Source organism: Sciurus carolinensis, chromosome 7 (genome assembly GCF_902686445.1).
Source record: "Sciurus carolinensis chromosome 7, mSciCar1.2, whole genome shotgun sequence".
In the NCBI taxonomy this organism is placed as follows: domain Eukaryota; kingdom Metazoa; phylum Chordata; class Mammalia; order Rodentia; family Sciuridae; genus Sciurus; species Sciurus carolinensis.
The window spans coordinates 96,331,142-96,357,384 of record NC_062219.1 but is presented as its reverse complement, the minus strand read 5'-3'; positions in this window follow the sequence as shown (position 1 = coordinate 96,357,384).

Sequence of the window (26,243 nt, the reverse complement as noted above, 5' to 3'; positions counted from 1 at the left end):
CATGAATCAGGTATGTTATGGTTAGTGTGCAGTCAAGGTCATAAACACTGATTCATCATATGTATTCAAAGTCATAAACGTTTGCTTGTGAGCATGAGCCTACTAATGTAACCTAATGGCAATGTGCCTTCTTTGTCTGACCAGCATATAAGAAAGGTCTATGGGAAAGACTCAGGGGGCCAACTAGAACTGACTGGGGACTAAATGGAACTGACTTAGGCCTGAAACTGAAGCTGAAGACTGAAGGCTGCTGTCACTTCTGAATAAAGTATGTCTACCATTCTAACTGCATCTTCTTCCACCTGCTGAGCCCCAAATATTGTTTTCTGGGTCTGAGTTGTCTCCTGCCTGACAGTGGGGCTCTTGAAGAGTTCACTTCACAAGGTATATTTATTTTAAGTTTAAATTCTCTGGATGTGTTATCCTTTAAAACCTCAATATTCCTACAGGGTTGACAGGTGTAGCAAATAAAGACATCTAGCTATATTTGCATTTTGGATAAATAGTGAATAATTTTTAGTATAATTGTGTCCTCAATATTTGGAAGTTCCACCCACTAGGCTTGAGAAATGTCTTAGCAGTGAGTATGGAAAGTTTCCATAAGTTAAGATTTTTTCCCCAATACTTGATGTGTCATGCTTGTACCACATTTCATGCTTGTCATGAAAATGCATTCCTTGTATCTATATATCATAGAAGTGTCCCGGACAGAGGCAGCTAGGGCTTAGTTCATAAGCCCCAGCTTGGTTCATAAGCCCTATCAAGAGGGAAAGACTGGCCCTGCTGATTCACATTTAATTCTTCAGGAGAAACGAGGAATTAAATGAAGCTACTTAAAGATGGTTTGCCATGCAAAACTCTCTTTTTATCCTTTAAGAGGTTTCCTATCTGGAAGTCAGTATGCTACAGTAACGCTCACAGGACTCTATGTGGGAAGGGGTATTTGCTCCTCCTCAACAGTGAAGCACTGGAGCAGTAAAAACCAATGTGAATAAGAGAAAAGGTTGTACTGTTCTTACTGTGAGTGTGACCCTACTTTAGATTTCAACAACCATATTAAATTACTGGGTCTTTACAACCCACAAATGGGAAAGCAGATGAGAAAACTAATCACAGAGGGCAAACAATGAACACTTAGTGGCAGGGCTAGGTTGAGTATCTAGATCATCTGGCTTCTGAGCCTGTGCTAATTGCAGCAGGCTACCTCTGAACCAAAAGTTCACTTTGGAAGTCATTGAAATTGACAGAATCATGTGGAGCTGGAGGAGCTACTTTTGTAATAGGGGTGGGGACTTGAAATATTTAGGTCATTCCTGAAATATTTCAGGGATTCCAAAATACTAGGATGACTTTAAGCTCATGAAAGCTGGAAATCCTGATCATTTGTTATATTACAGGTAATGTTTAGTATTTTACATACATTATGCATTAAATTAATCATTATCAAAATTATTTATCTCTCTTTTAAACATGAAATTAAGTATTAGAAAAGTTTAAATGTATCATCACATACTAAGTAAAAGCTAGCAATATAACCCTTAGACTCAATTCAGGCCCCACTGCCTCTGGAAAATTATTCTACAAACATAAGTTACAATTGCACTTACTTGTAGTTTGCTTTTTAGAACATTTTGTTGGTTGAAAGAAAGTGGGTTTTAAGAATCCCTAGTTTTGGACATTTGACTCTAAAAAATTGACTTCTTCAATTAAAGCAGGTGTATAGTTTGAAAACAAGACTATTTTCTCTGTAATATATTATTTTAGTCATGTCTAACATTTTATTGACTTTGCATAAAGCAGTTTGATTTAATGAGATGAATAAAATTTAAAAGTAATATTCACAGATTATCCTTGTTCATCTAAATTGGGATATACTATGTAACACTGTGTCTTCACACACAGATTTCCCTAAGTTTTTGTTCAAAAAAATTAAAAAGCTGAACTCTGGTTACCACAAGCATGTGCATGTATATATACACATATATAAAATTACATATATAGAATCTGACAGCTCACTCTGCTTAACACTATAAATGTCTTCTTAAGAAATCCCAATTCAATAAAAACCCTTCTATCTAATAATCCTATAGTTTAAAGCTGAGCCAAATATGATGGAAAGAAGCTGGAGACTAGGAATGCCAAACTTGCAGAATAAAATTATTATTTCTACAAGAATTCAATAATATTGGGGAATTTTTTTCAATAAGATTCATGAACACATCTTAAAAATCTCCAAACAACATAGACAAAAAACAAAATGTACTTAAATTCCCTTCTCTCCTTCCCCTGTTCTTCCCTTTGCCAGCTATAACCCTGTCAAGTATCTGATGTATATTCTTCTATTTTACATACACATGCACATTTATCTGATGATCTAAGTATTCTACACCTCAGTATTTACTCGAGAGAAATTAAAGCAGCACATGTGGATACAAAGACTTAACCACAAACATTCATAGCTGTTTTTAAAACCATAGCCAAAAAACTTGAAATAACCTAAATTTCCATTAGAAATTATTAGATTAAAAAATTATAGGATATCCATACTGTGCAACACATCTCAGCAATAACAAGGAATGAATTGCAGGTATACACAACAGTCCATTGAATCTCAAAATAATTACCTTAGCAAAAGAAATCAAAACAAAAAATAGTTACAATATGATTCCATTTATACAAAATTCTAGAAGATGCAAGCTAATCTAGAGGGACAGAAAGCAGCAATGGTTGCCTGGAAAAAGGTAAGATATGTCCTACAGTATGTGTGGGAGAGAACTGGTGTGTATGTATTTGTTGTGTGTATTTGTATATGTGCATATATGACATATACATGTATATGTACTTTTATTTCTAAGTAAATAAAATTATTTTACCGAGTATTTTGGTCCGTCAACTAAATTTGGGCAGCAAAATCAATGAGGAAATTAAAATGAAAGAAATGTTTTTATCAGTTGTGCACAAAGCAGAATAAAGACTCAACCATGACTTCAGACACATAACTTTATAATTTCTTTTAGTTTCCAAACTTTTCATCACTTATCCATTTAACATCCAAAGCACAATATCTGGACTGACAGGTTCAGCCTTGGACTCTGGTATAGTAGAGATCGAGGTGGCCTTGGACAGCTTTCCTGATCTGGGTGGAATTTTAACAGAACCTTGAGGAAGGAATAAGATTTAGTTAGGATTTGGATATCAGAGAAGGCATATGTTCAGGTTAATTTTTATTTCCCTTCCTAATTAAAAGTGAAATTGCCATTAGGATGAGGATGGAGTCGGATTTTTTTAAAAGATTTGGTTATTTGCAAATTAGTAGCTAAACTACTATTGTACTATTCTGGTTCTAGCCCATTTTTCCAGCCCAATTTTTAATGTTCTACAAAAACCTACTCTCTAGCTAGATGGATTGAGTTCTACAAATGTCTCACACGTGTTTTGGAAAAAGATATGAATATCCTAATATAACTTAAATCACAGCTCAATATTAAAAGGGCTCATCTACATTAAACTGTGTATAGTTCAAAAACAATAGAAAAATTGAGAAATTTTGCAGCTGACATTTCAGAAGGAGAGTAATAGAGTCAGTTTACTTTGACAGAAATACAGTAATACAGATGAGAAATGATAAAGACAAGGCCCTCTGATACTCAAATATAATTCAACTGATTACAATGCAACATCTGGCCATTCTCAATTGTTATAGGGTTTAGTTAATAAGAGCTTTCCATCTTTATTCTGTATACCATGAAAATTTTTTTGTAGTATATGATATTATTTGTTCACAATTATTTGTTCTCCTGTCAAATTAGTCATGCCAAGTTTACTTCCCAGGTCCACAGGTTTGGGGCTTATCGTGTGACCTGCTTGCCCATTAAGATGTGGGTGAACATATCTGTCACATCTGAGTAAAAGCTGCAAATACCACTGCATCATTTGACTTGATTATCTTGCTTCTCTACCCTCTGACAGGAAAAAGAACTGTCTCAGATAGAAAGTGCTCCTTCCATCTGGTTCCCAAAATATTTTGGAGTATATCCAAACCTGAGTTACAGCCTATAACTTAATCCAGCTCAGTGCAACCCACAGTTAACCCAAGACCTCATGTTATATGAACAAGCCATGAGGTATTGACATTATGTTATTGCAGTATAAGCTGACAATTAAATTTATATTGTGTATTAGTTATTATTTTACTGAAAAAAAATCTGAGAATGTCCAGATGTTGCTAAACATAATAACAAAATAGATGTTTTTATATTTTTTACATTGAAAATATTCAAGAGGTATTTGTTCTCATTTAACATTAAAATTATCAATTGACAATTCTAATTTCTTTTATTTTATATCATATGCTCATAATTTCTGTCAGTCACTGTCTTTTGATGTGTACATTTATATCTCACAATCTAGTTTGGAAAACTGTGATGTGCTATGTTAGTATGTGGAGATCTAAATGTCAGCATTTTTTCTTTATAAATGTCTGACCCATAATCTCCAAAATTAGTATTTTGTTCTTTTGGGTTTTTTTTCCAAAAAAAAATGTCAATTTAGCTATCCTTATTAAGTCTGACCCATTGCTTAGCCAAGAAAATTTAAATAGTAATAAGTCCCAAAACTGTGGAACACAGAATTTTATTAACAAGGTCTTTATAAATACAATCAAATAGATCTCAAATTCTAATTAATTTTAAAATACTCAATTATTAAACAATAGTTCCTTAATATTTTTCTACAATACTGATTTTAATTGACATATAACATTGTATAGGAAATGCATAATATGTGCTCTCACCGCAAAAATGACAATGTGACATAATTCATTTGTTAATTATCCAGATTCTACAATATATGTGTACTTCAAAATATTACATTGTACACAATAAAAAATACAATATTACCTTAATTATTTTAAGAAGACATTTACACTATCATAAGATTAAAGATACAAACTATGCTTGGATATTTTTAAGTATATGTAGCAAATATAACAAAATAATATGGACTTCTTAAGATACTTAAACAGCTGGTATTTAAAATTAAATATTATACTTAGCCTGCTGCAGTTTCCTGAATGCTATGTTAGAGATAAAGGACTTCTTTACTCATGGCCCACCAAGCTTGTGAGCCCTCATATACTTTACATCTGCTTCACTTGCCCTCAAGCACCTCAATAGTCCCCATTGATGCTTGCACACATAGTGTTTTGCAATACAGAGGAGCCGCTAGATAAGCTAGGTGTTTTACAATGTTCTGTTTGTTTTACAATGTTCTGTTAGCATGCCTCATGTCTGCCCTTCCAGGAACAAACTATGCTTTTCTTGCAAAGCTACTTGCTAGACAAACATCCTTGAAAGGCAAGTGTGGAAGAAAAAGTGTGGTTACTGCCTCTGATGCAAAATGTGCAGAATTAATATGAAGACCTTTTTCTATTTCATGGAATAATTTGAGGAGGATTGTTATTAGTTCTGCTTTAAAGTTCTGGTAGAACTCAACCGAGAATCCAGTCCTGGGCTTTTCTTTTTTTTTTTTTTTTGATGACTGCTTCAATTTCATTACTTGGTATTGATCTGTTTAAGTTTTCTATATCCTCGTGGTTCAATTGGGTAGGTCACACATCTCTAAGAATATGTCAGTATCTTCAAGATTTTCTACTTTATTGAAGTATAAATTTTCATAATAGTTTCTGATGATCCTTGTTTTCAGTAGTGTCTGTGGTGATATTTCCTTTTACATCTCTAATTTTGTTAATTCAGGTCTTCTTTTCTTTTGGTTAGTTTGGTTAAGGATTTATCTTTCTCCCTTCAAAGACTCAACTCTGCTTTGTTGATCTTTTGTATTGTTTTTTATTCTCAATTTCATTACTGTTGGCTCTGATTTTTATTATGTCCTGTCTTCTGGTGATTTTGGTGTCAGTTCTCCATCTAGGGCCTTGAGATGTAATATTAGATTATTTATTTGTTATCTTTCTATTTTTTTAATATATGAACTCAGTGCTATAAACTTTCATTTAAGAACTGCCTACATACTCTCCCAGAGATTTTGATAGGTTTTACCATGACTTTCATTTGTTTCTAGGAATGTTTTTATTTTTCCCTAATTTCTTCTGCTATTCATTCATCATTCAAAAATGTATTATTTAATCTCCAGATTTTAGCATGGTATCTGTTTTTCATCTTGTCATTGATTTCTAATTTCATTCCACTATGCTCTGATAGTCTACAAAAGGATTACCTCTATTTTTCATATTTGCTAAGATTTGCTTTGTGACCTAAAAATACGATCTATTTCGGAAAATGCTCCATGCCTGCTGAGAAGAAAGTGAATACAGTCATTGATGAATGAAACATTTTACAGATATCTTTTAGGACCATTTGAATAATAGTATTCTTTTAGTTCTGAAGAATCTTTACTTGTTTTACATCTGGTTGATCTGTCTAGTGGTGATCAAGGTGTATTAAAGTCACAATATTTTTGTATTTCAGTCTATTTGATTCTTAATATCAAGAAGGTTTTGCTTTATGTATATAGATACACATTTGTTTAGGGTACAAATATTTACTAGTGTTATCTCCTCAAATACTCTTAGGTAAATCTTAGGTAGACTCAAATTAATATGAAGTAAATCACTGAATAAAATAACTCAAAATCCAATTACTCAAGGCATAAGAATATCTGTTAACTTGAGGGAAGAATTTTTGAAGATTATTTTTTTTTTAATTTTTGATAGATTGAACTACATAAAATTTGAAAATTAGCATACTGATGCTTATGTGTACAAAGACAAATAAGAGATTGGGAAAATACTTGCAATGAATATGATAATAAATGATTAATATCTTTGTTATATAAAGAGATATTTTTTAAAAGTCTCCTGTATCCTCAATAATGATCAGAAACACCACAAAAGAAGGTCAAATGAATGATTAAAATAACTAATTTTCAGTAATAATCAAAGAAACACAATATTGTTAATCAATAATGAAATGCCATTGCTTGCCTACAAAATTAGCAAGTGTTTTTAAATGACATCATGAAATAAGAACATTCAGACCCTGCTGATGAAAGTTTCAAATGTTATAACTTTTCTAAAAATCAAAAGAATTATATATCACTTTTTCAAAACATCCATAGTCCATGATTCAATATTTCCTTCTTCTGAGATCCATTTAATAGAAGTTACCAACTGTATAAATGATATTCCATTTTTAAAGAAGCCACTATAGCATTATTTCTAAGGGTGGAAAACAGGAATCAACCAAAATTTCTATAAGACAGAAAGAATTGAACAAATTCTGCTAAATCTTTTAAGAAAGAATGGATATACATTATTTATAATTGCCTGAAATCTTTGAGTCTTTATCAAAATTAAAGTCTTTTTATTTTCAGAAAGCTCAAGAAAAATGAGAAATTCTAATACAAGGACTTGAAAAAATATAATTCAAAGTTTTGTCCATTCATTTTTATTTAGGTATTTAAGAGAAAAATACATCTAACATATATATAAAATCTAAAATAAATTATTCTTATTCTTTGTTTTCTAAATCTGCTTACTAAAAAGATCAAAACATTTTTCTAATATTGAAAAGTTTTAATGTTTTCATGAATTCATGATATAAACCATTAAAATTGTGAATGTTAATGCAAGCTCTGCTTCATAAAACTTTGTTAGAGAAAATTGTGTTTGTTCATTGAAAATTATAAATATTAAGGTTGATTTTATTTACCAATTCAGTGATAATTAATGTGACCATACTTCTTTAGTTATATTAACCTAAATAGTATCAAAAGATTTCTAGGACAAAAAATAAGACTATATCTAAAAGTTTTCCTCCTTGTAGGAATAATAAAATGTGACTTCATGTGAAGAAAACAATACAAAATTTCACTTTTACACATTACAACCAAATACTTTTGAATTCTTTTTTTTTTTTTTTTTTTTGTATTTAACTCAGAGGCACTTAACCACGGAGCACATCTACAGTCCTTTTTATATTTTATTTAGAGATAGGGTCTCATCAGGTTGCTGAGGCTGACTTTGAACTTGTGATCCTCCTGCCTCAGCCTCCTAAACTGCTGAGGTTACAGGCATGTGCCACCACACCCAGCACAAATACTTTTGAATTCTCAATGATGCACCAAAAGTTCCATGATATAATAACTGAAAAAGTAAGATAAAAAATACAAAGTGTAGCAGCAGATTGAAAAACATACCTGAAATAATATCAGAAATGAATACCAAACATTGTTATTCATTATTGTCAGTATGACCTCATGTTATAGAAAGTGCTTATTTCCTTGTACATATCTATGATCTTGGTCTGTTTCTACTGCTCTAAGAAAGTACCCAAGACTGGATAGTTTATAAAGAATAGAAATTTATTTCTTACAGTTCTGGAGGCTGTAGCATCCAGTATCAAGATGCTAACAAACATGATGTCTGTGAAGGTCGCTTTTTACTTCCAGTGTGGCACCATGTTGCCGAGTCCTCTGTGGTAGGGTGTGAATACTGTGTCTTGACACAGTAAAAGGGACAGAGGAAGCAAGAGTCTCTCTATAGTCTCTTTTATGAAGGTATTAATTCCAAGCATGAGAGAAGTGTCCCTTGACTTAATTATGTCCACCAAGGTCATCTCTTAATATCACCACAATGGGGATTCAGTTCCAACATGAATTTGGAGGGTGGGGGCATAAACATTCAAACTATGTCTATCTTCTCAAATGTTCTATAATAAGCAAAATATTATTACTGAGAAATTCTAAAAATTTAAATGTGCCAACTTCAAATTTCTATTCTATGCTCAGTATGTTAATAGAAAATCACAGGTTGAGATTTGAGAACCCCTCCCCACTCCCCAGTCCTGCTCAGTTTCCCTTCCTGAAAGATTTCATGCTGCCTAAAATTCTCCCATTGTTGTTTCTTCAAAATATATAAACACCTATTCAAAAATATAATATCTTTGGTTATAGTCAACCAATGAAACTGAGCCATGACAGCACAGTAGTAACCTATCTGATATTTTATTGTAATGAGTAGAAAGTAGAGCAGAAGAATCAAATGAAGACAGCACCAGTGCTGAAAGACCCCAGAAGATGTGGCGATGCACACCAATAGCAAGTGTTGCTTCCTCCCCATTTTAACTACAACCATCTCTGACATGCCATTCAATCATATTAACCTCAAGAATAATGAAATAGATGGTTTAGTTGCTATGCCTGCAATCATGTATTCAAGAAGATTTTATGGACAATTCTCTAGATCTGCATCTATATTAAATATATTAAAAAACCAAATCATATTTCTTATTCTTTATTTTCATATGATTTACTATAGTGACTAAATGCATATTAGTTATCTACTTCTTCAAATGTGGATTTAATTATATGTATATGCATCATTTTTTCCTCTTGTGGCTGTAACAGATTGCCACAAATTTGGTGGCTTAAAACAACAGAAATTTATTATCTTATGTGTCTGGAGATCAGAAGCCAAATCAGTCTTACCAGGCCAAAGTCAAGGTGTACTAAGATTCCAAGAAGGTCTTTCCTGAGGCTCTTGGGGAGAATCTGTTCCTTGCCTCTTATATCTCATGGCCATATCACTATAGTCTATGCCCTTGTCGCATCACCTTCTCTAACTTTGACCTCTCGTCTCCCTCCCGAAGGACCCTAATAATCACATTACATACATTCAGATCATCCAGGATTGTCTCCTCATCTTAATATCCTTAATCACATCTGAAAAGTCCCTTTTGTTATGTAAGGTTCAGGGGTTAACACATGGCATTCTTGGGGGACCATGAGTATATCTACAACAGTGAAATGTAAGTATTACCAAATCACTTGTTAGTATTTTATTTATTAAAAACTAATTATAGCCAGGCACAGTGGCACACACCTATAATCACAGCAGCTTGAGAGGCTGATGCAGGAGGATCACAAGCAACTAAGCAAAACCCTGACTCAAAATATAGAAAGGGTTGGGGATGTGACTCAGTGGTTGAGCACCTCTAGGTTCAATCCCAGCGCAAAAAAAAAAAAAAAAAACTAATTAACTAATTATAGAGATATAAACAAGATTATAACTGCACTGACAACTAAGTAAAATCTCATATTCCTTTTCACTAGGTCAGATAAAATCACAAATATTTTAAATGGCATAAAATATATTTCAGAGTAGTATTATCCTTTGAAAAGATATTCAAACCTTTCTTTAATGAGCATTTTCCAAATGTGTAAGGGACTTTTTTCCTTTTAAAACATCATTTTTAAATTGACATGTAAAGATTGTAAATATTAATGGTTTACCTTTATGTGTGGGTCTTTTTCCACCTGTGGTTTTGATGTGCCTTTACATTGTATGATGTTTACTCTGGTTAAGCATATCTATCTCTTTTATCATTTCTTTGCAGTGAAAACATTGAAAATCTCATTGTCTAGCTTTTTGAAATGCGTAGTCCATTATTGTGATCTGTGATCACCCTGCTCACACCAGAGCTCCCTGCTCCTAACCAACTGTAACTTAGCACCCATGACTTTCTTCAGACTTTTTCCTTCTGAGTTCTTAAAGACAATTTGAAGACTAAATGTCTATGGGTTTCAGTAATTTATTCAGTGAAGAATGTCATTTAATTAAATTGTAACTATTATAGTTGTTGCAACTCTGCCCTCAGGACCCTTTAAAAATAAGAAAAGAATCAAATCGTTTCTTCTGATTAGAAGTGAGGGAATTGCTACAAGAGAGTGGAAAGTAAGAGAGAAGAAAATAAAGAACTCACAAAATTTCTAATATAAATCAGTTTTTTTGTTTTTTGGTTTTTTTTTCCCTGAAAGCAGCCTGTGCAACAGAGAGGCCGGGATCAGTAGTCTGAGCTAAGAAAAAGTAGTATGACTAAACTCAAACTGCACAATAACCAGACTGAACCCAGTGAACTTCAAGCACTACAAAGTGAACATCTCTCTCCATTACTTCTAATAGAAATAGGTCAGAAAAATTCCTCTTCATAGAAAACAATGTAATTTTTAAGGAAAATAAATTAAGTTCTCCCAAAATTTTTTAGAAATCTCCACAGCATTCAAAAAGATAGTAAATTTTATATTGAGTTTTTGGTGTCTGTTTTGTCTTTGCAATCCAGAATTTGTTCACTTTCTAAGAACTAATTCTGTAAAAGAAAAATTCAAATATTTTATTAATAGGACCAGTCACCCAGATAGTTGGCAACAGGCTGATGAAAATCCTGTTGTTTTTTGATTTTTATTGTTGACCAATATAGCATGCTGCAGATGCAACTGAAATGTTGCTCTTATTAAAGAAAATTAATTATAAATAATAATCAAAAAAATGTGAATTTCAATCCATAAGCTTTGTCAGATGTGTACTACTCAAACTAAATTTAAATAAAACATGCGTCAAATCATGTGCTCTTTGCTCAGACCTGCAGAGGTACCCAGTCTGGACCAGAAGAAAAGCCAAAATATCCCCAGGGTCCTGAGTAAGGCTCTGGATTCCTGCCTCTGCCCCACTCTCACCGACCTCCCTGACCACATCTCCTGTTTCTCTCGCCACTTTCCTATTTGTTTTACTGACTAGAGTAAGTTCCCAGACAGGACCCTGACCAAGGACATCAAACCACCCAGGAAAACCTCTTCCTGGCATCTGCTTAACTAATCCCCTCACTTCTTCAAAGTTTCGCTTAATCTCACCCCACAGTTAAGTCCCGCTCTAATTATCCCATACAACACTTAAGATAGCCCTGTGTCACCACAACATGATGCCAATCTTCTCCTCACCCGCTTCTTTTTCTTCTTTCCATGGCAATTGTGGCTTTCTAACTTCGAATACAATTTGATAGGTTGATTAATTGATTATTTTTTTTAATTATTGTTTCTCCCAAAATATAATACAAGTTCTATGATGGCAGGAGTTTTGGGCTGTTCTGTTCACTGACATATATCAAGATGGTAGAATTCAACCTAGTTCAGAGCAACTTTCGTTAACTGCACATTGGATAAATGAATAAAAATTGAGGAAAGGAATTTTTAAAAATACATTTTAATTCTTGCAATAAAACTCCAAATTAGATGTCTTTACTATCTTATGTTTACAGGTGGCTAAACTAAGAATTTGAGAAATTAAATGATTTATTCATATCATACAGTAGTTATCCTACTGTTCTACAGAACAATAGAAGTCATTCCTCCTACCCAACTGTGCCCTGTACCCCTTAACTACCCTCTCCATCTCTTCAACCCCCACGCTTTCTAAGGGTCTGGTAATCACCATTATACTCTCCAGTTCTTTAAGATCAACTCTAGTTAAGTTAGGACATGTAAAAGTGAAAAGTGAGAACACGTGGTATTTATCTCTCTGTGCCTGACTTATATCACTTAACATACCTTCTTCCAATTTCATTCACGTTGCTGCAAATGACAGAAATTCACTTTTATTAGTATCCCATTGTGTATGTGTACCACATTTTCTTTATCCATGCATTAGTTGATGGAAGTTAAGTTGTTTCCATTTCTTAGCTATTGTAAATAGTGCTGCATTGAACTTGAGAGTGCAAATCTCTCTTCTTCATACTGGTTTCATTTTCTTTGGGTGTATATCCGGGAGTGGTACTGCTGGAATCATATGGTAATTCTATTTCCAGCTTTTTGAGGAACCTCCATACTGTTTTCCATAATTGCTGTACTAATTTACATTCCCACTAGCAGTGTGTTGCAGTTTCCCTTTCTCTGCATCCTTTCACTGTTTCATCTTAAAATATTTTACAGCCTGTAATTAGGATATAGTTAGATAGTCAGAAATACTTCCATTACCCTTATTTTATTTGTTTGTAGGGTTTCTATAAGGTGGGTTATTATTTTTGCCATGATCTAGGTACTTTGAACATGAGAAGAATAAATAACTTATGCTGAAGAGTTCAGAATAAAATCTGAGACTCTCCCAAGCATCTGGAACTTGTACTAGAAACTTAGCAGGTACAAATATATTAAGATATGGCATTTAAAAATAAAAAACATGAGATGAAATACCTGAAGAGAAATACCAGCAGTTTTTTCTATCTGTATCCCACACCAAGTCTGTTAATAACAAGCCCTGTCAACACAAGGATTCAGATTTTTCTGCTTATGAAAAAGGGCCGAACTAATAAGTCTTTGAGAAGACATGGTAACATTGACATGTTATTATCCATTATTAGATGTGAGAAAATGTTTACAGCTTTCATTTAGGTTGAAAACTCAAGATCTGGTTGAGTTTTTGCTGGCCACAGAATTTAATGTGCAAGCTTAATCACTTCAAAGGAATTAAAAAAAAATATATATATATATATGCACACACACACACACATATATTCAATTTAGGTCTGACTTAAAGGTAATAAGATGTAAAGAAGAAAACATTACAGCTGACTTTTGAAGGTGAGAAGATCTATAAAGTAGATGGATAATATGGACATTCAGGTAAAAGGAATACCAAGAAAAAAGGGGCAATGATGAGAAATACCAAGTGAAAATGGGAACCATAAGGAGTTCAGGTATGTTGGGTTATGGTGTATTGAAGGACAGAGCAGATTCAAAACTGAGGAATATAAACATTGTTCTATAGGCAGCAGTGAGCCACTAATTATTTTTGTACAGGTGGTGACAGTATCTCACTTATACTTCAGAAAGACTCATCTATGTATAAGCAGAATTAATATCCATGTTACTAATGAAAAAATAAGCAGTGAGAAAAATACTGTGCATATAAGATGTTACCACATAAACACATGAAACTTGTAGATGCTTATTTTGGCATCCAAGATCTGAAGCAGAAAGCATTCTACAGAGCTTGGACAGAGGTTACCCAGTGAAGAATAACGAGATGTGTGCTGTCCTGGGAGACCCCTACTGGCAAATAGGTTCTTAGATTATTCCTTATTCTGACTAAAAAATTGTATGGAGAACTCACCCACTGAAAAGACCTGATTTTTCCAACCTGGAAAAATCTGTCATTTCATTAATTATATGAGTCCAATTTGCAGAAACTGCTCTTTTGCATGAAGGCCTATTAAGCCCTCACCTAACAATTGCTGTTTGGATATTGAGAAGAATGCCCCACCTGGAACACGCTTGTATGTAGTTGCTCTGGTCCAGTCTCTCAGAAATAGTGTGAGAGTCATGAGAAAATGAATCACAGATCTAAGTCAAATTTTCTAAAAGTTCTAATTAAATACAAATTACTTACAATAAACTCCTTTTCACCAACATTATGATGTTATATATTAGGAATTTCCTTCATTATAGAGGTCTTCTCGAAGTCTTCCTTCCTTTATCTTGGAAACCAATTAATTTCTAGCATTTGCTTTGCAGCATTACTTGATATGTGAAGCTGGAAGCTCTCATACCATAACCTCCAGCACTTACATGAATTCAGCTCTTCTATCCTTTTTCCCACTGACCATACTCAACTGGAGAACAGATGGCGGTGGGTCTCATGTGTCTCATATCCCTATTACCAAAGGGGCCCTGTGGTCTTTTTCTGCTAATTGTTCTTACTGTGCTTTTCAATGTCCAATGGTAGTTATCAATGGTGCTTAAAAATTGGTCACTAATTGTATATTGCTTATGAAGGGATAATGTTTTATGAGTCACTTGCCCATCTTGAGGGTATTGTATGGTAGGAGTTATACTAACAAAGCAAGAAATTCTATCTTCCTTGTCCTTTCACTCTCTGTAAAGTAGACCACAAATATAATAGATGAGATAATTTCTCTATCAGCAGACCATTTGCTGTTTTAAGTCTTTTTGCCATTTATAATCATAGGCTTTACAAATGAGGTAAAAGGAATACAGCCAGATTGCTGTTCATATGGACTATTCAGAAGTCTGAATATAATAAAATTGATGTATTGTGTTAAGTAGACATGCGATTTAATAAATTTCTGAGTCAAGCTTTACTTATTACATTTCCCTATAATTTGAGAAACTTACAGGGGTTCAGAAAAGAGAAAGGAAAATGCAACATAATGAAGCCAAAATTGATCTTTTGGGCTATTTTTGCATATCTAAAATGGAGAAATAATAATTCCGTGGATGATGATTATAATGCTGGTGATAATTGCAAAGCTTTTTGGATGATTAGCTAGAAGATACTAATGATTTCTAAAGGAAATATTTCAAAATAAAATTTCATTTTTGAGACCATCTACATTTTAAAAGCAATATAATGAGACTAAAATTAAAAAAAAAACTTGAAATTTTTGTTTTTCTTAATAAATGGCAATTAATTGCCATTTAAACTTTATGATTGTTCCAGGCTTCCTATGCTTCTGCTTAATTATCCTTCTCTCCTTGTCATCTGCTCTACATGTATTACCACTAAAAAAAAAATTTATATGTACAATATAAAAATAATAGCAGCCTCTAAGTACCCTCTACATGAAGACTATACAAGGCACCTTACAAGTGTCATTTCATAATAACCTCACAAAGCAGTTGCTCTTGCATGCATTTCATCATAGCTAAAAACACAGATTTCTTGAGTTTGCATGATGGCAAGTGGCAGTTTCAGGATGCAAATCCAGCTCCATTACAAGGTTATTAGATTGATTTCTAGTGTTTTCCAGCACAACTTTTACTTGCCTGCACTCTTCTTTCCCCCTCATCAGCTGTGAATAGTACTGTCAGTTGAAGTTCCTGTGGAGCTCTATGGACATTAGCCAGCAAAATTTAATTTAGTAATTGTCAGAGCAGTTCTATTTCTCAATAACTGGCTGCATAACAGATCACTGAAAAAGTTATTTTACTAACTGCAGATTTTGGGGGAGTCCACCCTCAAGTAATTCTGTTTAATTAAGCTGAAAAGAGGCCTAAGATTCTGTCTCTGACGGAAGTCTCTTTCGCAGCAAGTTTGTTTCAAAACCACAGACTAAATCAAAAGCAGAATTGATAGTAAATATTCTTCCCCAAGACCAAGATTAGAAATGACTCAGCTGCATATTAGAATCACCTTTTTTGAAATTTTAAAAATCCTGATGCTCAAGACTTTGCCATATTAATCACATCTGGATGTCTGTGGGTGAGACCTGAGATTCAGCATTTTTTAAAGCTTTCCAGGTAACTACAAGGTATAGTCAAGGTGGAGAACCACTGCATTAAGGAGTGGAGATAATCAATCTGGCTTTGTTTTGTTTTGCTTATCTGCTGGTTCACTACTCTTTTCCTTGATTCATTCTTGGGAGACAGTCATAGAGTTGTTACCCTGAATGTGATGACATATGAATATAGTCTATAGCTCACATGTTGCTATAGCAGTAATCAGGGAACTGGGTCTTCAGTCTCTGCGTGGCCTGTCTTCCACTGAACCAAAATACTCAAGTGTCCAAAATTGAAAGGTGAAAGAAAAATGCTTTTTAATTTTATTCATTTATCCAACAGATATTTAAGTTGTAAACACTAACTTTCACTCATTTAGAGAAATGTGGATGATTTTCTATTTCTAACTTGCTTACACACATCCAAACACAAAGTAGAGACACACATACAAAGAGAGTTATGAAGTCTTCCTTTAAAAATTCGTGCTTAAACCAGGTGCAGTGGCACACACCTGTACTCCCAGGCAACTCAGGAGATTGAAGGAGGATCACAAGTTAGAGGACAGCCTCAGCAACTTGGCAAAGTCCTAAGCAACTTAGCAACACCCTGTCTCAAAATAAATAATTGTGCTTAAAATTTTATTCCCTTATGTATGGAAAGAAAGAAAGGCAGAACTGTTAGGAGCTCTAAGCACCAGATATCTTTTTCCATTTTGTGAGATTAGACATACAGTAGATAAAATTAAAATCTCAAATATTATTAAAATCCAATGTGTTTATATTGCATTTTCTTGTACCCCAATTCCCAAAAGGCAGTAGTGGGTAAAAGCTCTAGGTTGAGTTGGGGATAACCCGGATTCCTGAGAGAAGACGTGAAGCCAGCTGCTGACACTGACAGCAGTGACCATCCAGGGTCAGGCAAGTAAAATTGATGAGGTGACAAAGGAATGAAGGACAGTAAGCCATCTGAACATGCTGGTGCTTTTTGGAACAGTTTTGAATATACTTTTTTATCTAAAATGTACCTCTTACTCCTGGTTTCCCCCCTTAATGTATTTGAATCAAGTTCAATGTGCTCTAAAATCACCTCAAGGGTTGAGAGTCTTTCCTCAGTTTCTATCATAAGAACATAAAATAGGATAGCAAAAGTCTGACTGGTGATTGGGAAGTAGAGAAAAATTGAAAATTATCTCCAGTTATGTCTAAGTCAATTTAAAACAGGGGATGGGCCCAACTCAACCAGGACAAGCTCACAGTTTTATGATCCAATTCAAAATGAGTTTTAAAACAAATTTAGAACCTAAAAGGCAATTTAATTCAAAATTCCTCTAGGCAGAAAACCAATGGGACTTTAAAACACAGCAAAATGCAAATAAAAGAGCATATTCAAGGGTAGAAATATTTTACAAGTTCCAGTGACAGGACAAAATTTCTATTTAAATATGGGAGACTAAGCAACTGACATTGTACAGCATTTTTAAAAAGAAGTATTAAACTGGGAATTAGCAGATCCTGAGAGAGAGTCAGCTCTGCCAATAACTAACAGCCCTGGGCAAGTCATATAAAATTTTCTGGGCCTTTGCTTCTTCGTCCTTAGAAGAAAGGTAAGGAATAATTGGTATTTTTTACATCCACAAAATAGTTGGTTCTGTGTCTACTCAGAAAATTCACACTTTGAATGGTCTGAAAGTCCTAAGCACTTGATTATCTTATAAGCTAAATTACTTTAAAATCAAATTTGATACTTATAATTTCTGTTCTCTTTAATAGACTAAAACCCAACCTGAATTCACCCTATTTAAATAGAAATTTAATAGTGCTCTGCTGAAAAGCAGGAAGTATCCAGACTTGGGGAAAATGTCTCAAGGTTGATAAAATATTTCAAAATTATTTCTCCTTAATGTCATATCCCCTCAAAAATGTTTTCATTAAAAAGGACCATGGAATTAAATAACTAACCCTGACGAGAAGGGATTTTACTAATTGATGGATGGGATCCTTTTAAGTTTAATCAGCATTCCATCCTCTCCTCTTGCAATTTCCTTGTCCTCTCTCATTCCCTTCCCCACCATCTTGCCTCCCAACAACAGAAAGACTTCTCTTAACCCTCAGCTTCTTCCTAAGTTTGTGGCTCATAAAGTTGTATTTTTTTTCCTTCCCATAAGTGTGGCTTCTTTCCTTCAATTGACTTCCTTATTTAACATCTTAGAAGCTACAACTTTATTTTTGAGAAACTCATTAGCTGTCTTGAGGCAAGTCTTGCTAATAGGACTTATTTCTTATCAGAAATTGTATGCTTATAGCCTCATTGTCTAATGTGATAACAACTATCCAGTTTTGAAATGAATAGAGTCCTGATTTACCACGCAACTCATAGAAGCTGAAAGGAGAATCCTATTGTGAATCTCCATTGATTTAAAGAAAAGCACTGAGAAGCTTACCATGTAATTCTATTATAAAATACTATTGATTTACTCTATGATATGTAGAAGCTCATGGTGTAACTTTATCGTGAGTCTCTTAATCACCGTGCAATAGCATGAAACCAACTGAGTCACTTTATGCCCAAACTCCCTGATTTAATATGGATCCCAGAGGATTTTGTTGTGTCTCTCTATGGTAACAAAACTTTAAATTTTATTAACCCACTTTGAATTTCATTTAGAAGTCCTTTGGTAGCCTGAGATGTGGCTTTAGATAAACAGGGACAGTGGCATGCACCACTGTTTCTACATGGAAGTCATGAAGAAGGAACCTCAGGAGAGCATCTGCCAGTTCCAAATCATCCTTTTGGTAAAAAGAATGACATATTTCACTCTTATCAAAAATAATTAATGCCAAAGAACATAATATAAATACATCAAATCTGAGCAGGGAAATACTAGTGTGTTTTATAAATACATGGAAATTGAGTGTGGATTTGATTAGCCTGCATTTATTTTTTTTATTTTAAAAAGTCTGTATCATTATTTGAACTATAAAACTATATAGTACAAAATAAAGTAAATTATTATTCTTGGGATGATTTTTTTAGTCTTCAGGAAAATAATGCATCATCTTTGATAGAATTTTCAAATTTGAAAATTATGTGTAAGAAACTGTAACTTATATAAGCTATATAAGAAGAAGCTATAATTTACATGTTTATTGGTCTAAATACCATTATTAATTTATATTTTTCTAAATTTAATTATAGATGTTCTTTGGGTAAGAATTTTTGCTTAAAATGTTATCATAACTCTGTTACTCTTTAGAATAAGCTTGCTTTCCTTGAAGTCTAATAAAATGAGCTCTTTTCAGAGGAAACCTCAGTGTCAAACATCATTTTTTGTATATGTTAGGTTTTTGTTCATTGTATAAATTATTCAAATCTGTCTTTCTTTTAACCCAGGATATTTCTCTTATAACTTATCACAAAAATGTATGTAGTAGTAAGAAAATGAGTGAATAGCCCTGCATGTCAGTATTTTCTATTGTTCAAGAAATTCGTTGTGATTTAGTGTGCTAGCAAGATTGCTTTCAACTTTACAGGCAGATGAAAGTCCATGCTACTTGGGATTCCTCCAGAAAGTTCCATCTGTGAATGCTGACATCTTCTTACATGTGTATGGAATATAACTGTGAATAATGATATTTGTGGGACTGCTTGAATCAGATACACCATTATATTTTCTGTCAGTCAAAGATTAAATGCCTTTGAAATATATTATTGCAAGTAATAAATTTTTAAAAATCATACACACTCAAAAACTGTTCCTAATCCTGTTTAGAGCAATGAGAATTACTGAGAATGGGAAGGAGGAAAACAAACTTAGAAACCAGAAGACCTAGGGATCCAATGACCCTAGGATCCTCTCTTGCTTTCTCTATGTATTCCCCACTCTAACTGTCCCTAAGAGAAATATTCTTTTAAGCTATAATTCCCAACTGGGAAGGTCTCTAACTATATGGACAAAGTAAAGAAAAATTCATGTTGTCTCTATTGTCACAAATATTAATAATTTTGTAGTTCACCCACACATTCTTAATGTATGCTTAATGAAAGCCAGATACTCTTTCAGTGGCTTTTCATGCATTTGTTAATTTAATTCTCACGTTAATAATTTTTCTGATTTTATTATAATCCTCCTTTGACTGAGAGAGAAGCTAAGCACAGCATTCTTAAAAACCTCCCAAAGACTCAATGATTTGTAGAGGTGGGGCTTCAACCGAGGCCATTGAATTCCAGAGACCATTCTATATGACCCTACAACTAGTCATCTTCAATCGTCATAATGACCAAGTGCTTTTGCAAATTGTAGCCCAGGGCTTGATCACAGGATCACAAAAACAAAACAAATTGTACTTTGTGTGTGCTTTTATGAGGAGGTTTAGATCTATTATGGAAAATACAATTTTCCCTCCCATCTGTGTGTGTGTGTGTGTGTGTGTGTGAAAGAGAGAGAGAGAGAAAGAGAGAGACAGAGAGAGAGAGAGAGAAAGAGAGAGAGAGAGAATCTAATATTAATAATGCATTTCAGAATCCTTTACAGAAATGTGGACAAAGACAATGTGTAAATTATGTTTCCTGTTACGAGTACATATTCAGACATGGCTGTTTCTGTCCTATGAAAAACTGAGCTTGTTATCAAAGAGAAGCAAGAGGCATTGCCTAACTCCAACCAGTACCAAATGAAAAACACAGAAGCTCTTGATCATGCAAGAATTTTCCTTCCTGGGACAATCAGATAGCTCAATAAGGGTAAATGTACTGCCAAAAATTCTATTCTTAACAATAATCCAAGTCAAATAAGGTGGAAGGCATTCAATCAGAGACCATTTTTTATAGTCTCTCTCCTTCCTAAAAGGAGTAAGTGATGAAGTGAAGTGAGATCATTCACATGTCAAGAGGCTTTTAACTGTCTTCTCTGCAAACTTGATTAATAGTCATCACAGTACACCTAATAGTGCTGCAGATAACATACTTTCTTGAAGCATGTAAAAGCCTTCCTTGGGTATTAAGAAGATATCCTAGGTGTGAGAACAGCTGTTTGGCTTCTGTTACAGTTTAGAATAACAAATGTTAGCCCCAGGAGCACAAGAAAGGAGAAGCATAGAAGTCACATCTTGAAAGAACAGAAGCCTTTGAGATTTTTTTTTCCCCCTTAGAGTTCAGGCTTATGAAAATCCCTGTGAAACGCTGGACGGGTCTTGATCTTGCAGGACAGTACTTCTCAAACTTAAGCATGCAGAGAAATTGCCTGGAACACTAAGGGAAATGCACATTTCTGGGCCCAAGAATTTGCATTTCTACAAAGCTCAGAGTTCAGGCGATACTTCAGCTGCTGCAAAGACCCCACTCTGAGCCACTTCGAACAGGTTGATCTAGGGCATTCTTGCAACCACTGTGATTCCTGACACTACTTCACTTTCTCACTATTTTCTCTCACTCCAAAAAAACAAAGAAAGAGCTCTGGTGAACATGCAAAGTGCAATAATGATGACTAACTACTGATCAAAATGAAACACCAAACAACATAAATGTCACTGTACAACATAAAGCTTCCCCGTCTGAATACCTGAGTATCCTTGAATGGAGGATCCATTCTATCCCACTATTTCCATAAATCCCAACAATGACAGGTGAACTTACCAATTAAATCTTTGTTGTCTCATACTATTTAGAGAAGCAAAGAGGAGTTGGAGTACATGAAGTATCCAATTCAAATGCTCATGCTTTCTGCAGATTTCAGTCAAGACATTTCTTTAATCTACACTTGACTTTGGGTTTCTGTTAATCCAACTCAACTCGCAGTAGAGTTTAAGTATTGAATGATTAAATCATACATTCCTTTAGTGTCACATTTTTAAAGGAATGTCCAAAAGTACATAACACAATACATTTGTGAAGTTTCTTAGCAACATGCTCTGACTTTACATGTAGTATTTTAAAATTTTTTTAAAAAAATGAGCCAGGCATCACGGTGCATGCCTGTAACCCCAGTGACTCAGAAGGCTGAGGCAGGAGGATCAAAGCCAGCCTCAGCAATTTATCAAGGTTCTAAGCAACTTAATAAGACCCTTTCTCAACATAAAAATAAAAAAAGGCCTGGGGATGTTGCTCAGTAGTTAAGTCCTGGTTCAATCCCTGACAAAGAAGAAAAGAAAAAGAAAAAGAAAGAATTATTTTAATAAATTTGCTGCTGTGAGTAAGGAGGTTACCCTCATTTAATATATAGGTAAATTATGGCTCAAAAAACAGGTTACTTGTTCAAGATCACAGGCCAAGAGTGAAGAGAGATAGCAGGCCTGCTGTGAATCTTAAAGTGTGGGGCAAGCCATAGCTGAAGCTGCCCGAGGGCCACTGAGGCCCTTCCCTGGATGGAGGACATGACAGAGATTAAAAGGCTCTATAATGCCATAAAGAGTTGAAGTGGCACTGGGTCACAGGAGGAGGGATCTAAGGGAGGCCCTGACTCTGTGATGGGAAGAGACCACATGCCTCACCAGCTCTCTTAGTTTAAACCATTGATAGCTGCAAATGACCTATGACCAGGCATGAGAAGGAATTTCTCCTAAAGGGAAATCAGTGAAAATTTAAAGAGTAGCAGAGGATCAACAATAGAGTTTTAGTTCAAAATGGTGAGGAAGAGGTCATGAGTTGGACAACTAGGTGTGTTGAGATCAATTGCCTCTAGTACATTCAAGTGGGAGGTACATTTTGAAAAATTGATTTAGCAGTGATGTGCATGTAGATAAAAATGCAAGGTGCGGGACTTACCATTGGCACCCACTGACTCCTCATGCCATCCCACAAGGATTCCCCCTGACTGGTCCATCCATATTTTAATGGAGGTATCAGCCAAGTTTGTACAATGTGACTTCTCCTCTCCAGGTCACAGTTAACTGCATGAGGAAGGAAAATATTATCCAAACTGAACCAAGGAATTTGGAGTTAAGACTAGAAGTATCTTTGGCTGGGGTTATGGCTCAGTGATAGAGCACTCACCTAGCACATGTGAGGCACTGGGTTTCATTCTTGGCACCACATAAAAATAGATAAATAAAAAATGAAGGTGTCCACCTGCAACAACAACAACAAAAATTTTTTTAAAAGACTAGGAGTATCTAGGTGCAGGCAGGTTTCTTGTTGAACATAAAAGATGCACATTTGGGCTGCTATTTCAGCAGACATTTTCCATCATGCCAGGAAAATAGAGCAAGCCAGTCTGCAGCAAGGGAAAAAGCATGATAATAGGCATAAATAGAAACAGAGATGAGAACAAGGAGAAACTATGTTCTGGAGTACTTCCAGTCCTTCAGTCCCTAGTCAGAGCCATTCCTAAAACCTACCTGCATCTAAGGTCCCAGGGTCTAGGAAGCATTCCTTTAGCCCTACAAAAAGAAAAAGCAAAGAAAGTCCTCCTTCTGTTTAATCAAGTTCATTTTGAGTCCTATTACTTCCAAGCAAGGGTCTTAAAAAATGAAACATAGTATTCATAACGTATATGATGATATAAGGACACATTTTAGAACAGAGAGAGGACCAAGAGTGGAAGGATTATGAATAATGGTCAACAATAAATTTCAGGCAGAGAGGAGTTCTCAAGAGATTATAAGCAATCCCAGAAAGAAGAAAACCTAGAGCCTGTGGCATCTTCATTTCAAGAGAAAACCATTTCTGCAAAGAGGCAGAAATGAATGGTGTCAAATCCTGCCTGTTGACCAGTCATGAAACATAAGGAATGAGACTTGGCCACTGGATTTAACAGGAGGCAGTTCCTGTTAACCTTGGTGAGAGCAATTGGGAGTGCATTGGTGGAGAAGAAACCAGAGTATTTGGAGTGGTGGTGAGAAGCCGTGAGAAGTAAATAGTAAGAAGTCTGATAAGGATATATAACACAACAATGCATCTGATTTCAAAAAGAGATTAATAGAGTTTTTTTTTTTTCTCTTGGGCGTGCATATGTATGTGTGTCTGTCTGTATCTGTGTCTGTGTGTGTTACAAATATTGGAGATATGTCATTGTGTTTAACTTCTGATGGAAAGAAACATCAAGAGAGGATCATACTGGAGATACAGTAGAAAGGGGGTGTCTGAGAAGGTCAAGGGTTGAGCTCCTGAGAGGATTGAGGGACTCCTCTTGCACTGCAAGTGGAAGAAAAAAAAGTGACGTGGCTGAGGTAAGACGCCCTTTTGCTGGCAGAGAATTAAGGCAGCAGGACTGCCTGACAAGGCCCTGTCAGTGCTAGCTTTCTTCTCTTCTTCTTAGCCATGCTTGTCTTCCTTTCTTTAAGTCCTGGAGGCATGGGATCTGATGACTCCCACCAGGGTGGGGGAATGTGGCTGGAGCTGAGGAACTCTGTGGTCCAGCCAAGGTCTTGGTTTTATTTGATTTGTGCCACCCACGCCATGCTGTTTTGTTCTTCTCCTCAACACACAGATTCTGTGCTATATCCACAAACATTTAGAAATATTACTCTCCAAGTTGGAAGCTCCTCACGGGAGACAAACATGGGTTGTCTAGTTTTGCACCCACTTACCTTTCTAATAATTTACATAAGAATGGCTCCTAAAAATAATTATTTAACAACTAGAATAGAAATGCTGCTTAACTAACTTAAAAAATAATTCTGTTCCAGTATTTCTTTTTTGTTCCAGACATTAAGTATCATAATTTCTGCTCTCAGTTCATAAAAAGCAAGTTGAGTTTTTGGTGATCTGAGGAAAAAACTAGCACTTTATGTAATTTGTTTAACTTGCAGATGTTTCAGAGGTTTTAATAATCTGGTTCACTTAAATGACTTACGAATAAGTAACATAAATAGCTATATTTTTCCAGCATTCTTTTCACAAGTTATTTAACATTAAGCATTTCAAAGTATATTTAAGCAACCATTTTGGTGGGTTTAAAAAAAAAAGACTTTTTTAAAAGACATTTTTCAAAGACCTGTTTATTCCAAATCCAATGTAAAGCCATCCAGAATTTAAGAACCCTGGAGTCATTTCAGGCAGCACATAAAGCAGCTGATGTTTCCACAATTTCACATTCCTAATGTCTCCTGTATATATCAGTAATATTATCTTCTTCTTATGCTCTGTCTCCTCTCCTCTCTGATATTGAGCCTGTATTTAATATCTGTTAACCTAAATATACTCAAATACAAGTCATGTGATTGGAAATGTCTTTATGCTGTTAGTATCCCTAATACATCTTCTCAATTTTCATTCATTTACGATCTGGTTACTTTCATATTTAATAGTAGACTTTGTGACGAACACTTTGTGAGTCACTATGTGACAACTGTTCAATGGTGCATTGCTGCCCTCTAGCTTACATTTCAAAGGTTCTCTACAGTCTAACAATTTATTCAGAAAGTCTTTTGTACATGCCTGATAAATTGATAGCCATTACTTTTATACAAATCTTAACTTAGCATTTCTATGAAAATTATATTCATAGTTATTAATTTCTTCCCTTTGTAGATGAAATTAATATGATCAGCTGAACAATATATATTTAGAAAAAATTTCCTGTTATAATTCTTCTCATATTACCTGTAATTACAAGTTTACATGACATTTCCTAATAAGAGTGTGAGTTCCAAAGGTCACAGGTCCTACTTATGCTTGCATTTATAATTCTTATTCCTTGCAGGTGTTCTAGAATTCAGGAAATGTCAGTCAATGCATATGGTGTAAGCATAATTCAGTCCTGTGCTTCCACAGTATAACACACACACATTTGTATACCCAGAGACAGAAATAGAGATGGACACTCATGACATTGAATGTTTTATGGTTTATATTGACCCTTAAATTCCTGCCTTTAAATGAACTTCTTTAGATTCTCTGATTCTAGAAGCTCTTGAGGAAACAATTTTTAAGTTTTATGGGAATCATACAAAACAGAGGAGAAAAAGAAAGGGATTCAGGGAGACAGAGAAGGAAGGACAGGGAAATGGAAGGTACTGGGGAAGGAAATTGACCAAATTATGTTATCTAAATGTATGAATATGTCACAATGAATCCCACTCTTATTTATTATTATAATGTATCAATAAAATTTATCAAATAAAAAAGGAAAAAAAACAAGGCAGGGTGTGGTAGTAATGATTTTAACCATGGAGGACTCTTCAACAACTTTCTTAAGCTTGTAGAATTCCTTCCCTTTGGACTCCTGT